This window comes from Anopheles moucheti, unplaced genomic scaffold, assembly GCF_943734755.1.
Source record: "Anopheles moucheti unplaced genomic scaffold, idAnoMoucSN_F20_07 putative_Y_2, whole genome shotgun sequence".
Taxonomy (NCBI): Eukaryota; Metazoa; Arthropoda; class Insecta; order Diptera; family Culicidae; genus Anopheles; species Anopheles moucheti.
Genome location: NW_026453652.1, coordinates 1,000,839 through 1,002,088, shown reverse-complemented (window position 1 = coordinate 1,002,088; position 1,250 = coordinate 1,000,839).

Genomic DNA, 1,250 nt, shown 5'->3' with positions numbered 1-1,250 from the left:
TGAAATAGACAGTTTTTGCATGAAAACTCATTCCTGGTGGAACTTCATAGCAAAGTACAAAGTTCGTTTTGGATGGATCAATTTAGTTGAAATAGACAGTTTTTGCATGAAAACTCATTCCTGGTGGAACTTCATAGCAAAGTACAAAGTTCGTTTTGGATGGACAAAGTTAGTTGAAATAGACAGTTTTTGCATAAAAACTCATTCCTGGTGGAACTTCGTAGCAAAGTACAAAGTTCGTTTTGGATGGATCAATTTAGTTGAAATAGACAGTTTTTGTATGAAAACACACTTCTGGTGGAACTTAATAGCAAAGTACAAAGTTCGTTTTGGATGGATCAATTTAGTTGAAATAGACAGTTTTTGTATGAAAAGTCATTCCTGGTGAAACTTCATAGCAAAGTACAAAGTTCGTTTTGGATGGACAAAGTTAGTTGAGATAGACAGTTTTTGCATAAAAACTCATTCCTGGTGGAACTTCATAGCAAAGTACAAAGTTCGTTTTGGATGGACAAAGTTAGTTGAAATAGACAGTTTTTGCATGAAAACTCATTCCTGGTGGAACTTCATAGCAAAGTACAAAGTTCGTTTTGGATGGACAAAGTTAGTTGAGATAGACAGTTTTTGCATGAAAACTCATTCCTGGTGGAACTTCATAGCAAAGAACAAAGTTCGTTTTGGATGGACAAAATTAGTTGAAATAGACAGTTTTTGCATGACAACTCATTCCTGGTGGAACTTCATAGCAAAGTACAAAGTTCGTTTTGGATGGATCAATTTAGTTGAAATAGACAGTTTTTGTATGAAAACTCATTCCTGGTGGAACTTCATAGCAAAGTACAAAGTTCGTTTTGGATGGACAAAGTTAGTTGAAATAGACAGTTTTTGCATAAAAACTCATTCCTGGTGGAACTTCATAGCAAAGTACAAAGTTCGTTTTGGATGGATCAATTTAGTTGAAATAGCCAGTTTTTGCATGAAAACTCATTCTTGGTGGAACTTCATAGCAAAGTACAAAGTTCGAATCGGATGGACGAATTAAGTTGAAATAGACAGTTTTTGCATGAAAACTCATTCCTGGTGGAACTTCATAGCAAAGTACAAAGTTCGTTTTGGATGGACAAAGTTAGTTGAAATAGACAGTTTTTGCATGAAAACTCATTCCTGGTGGAACTTCATAGCAAAGTACAAAGTTCGTTTTGGATGGACAAAGTTAGTTGAAATAGACAGTTTTTGCATGAAAACTCATT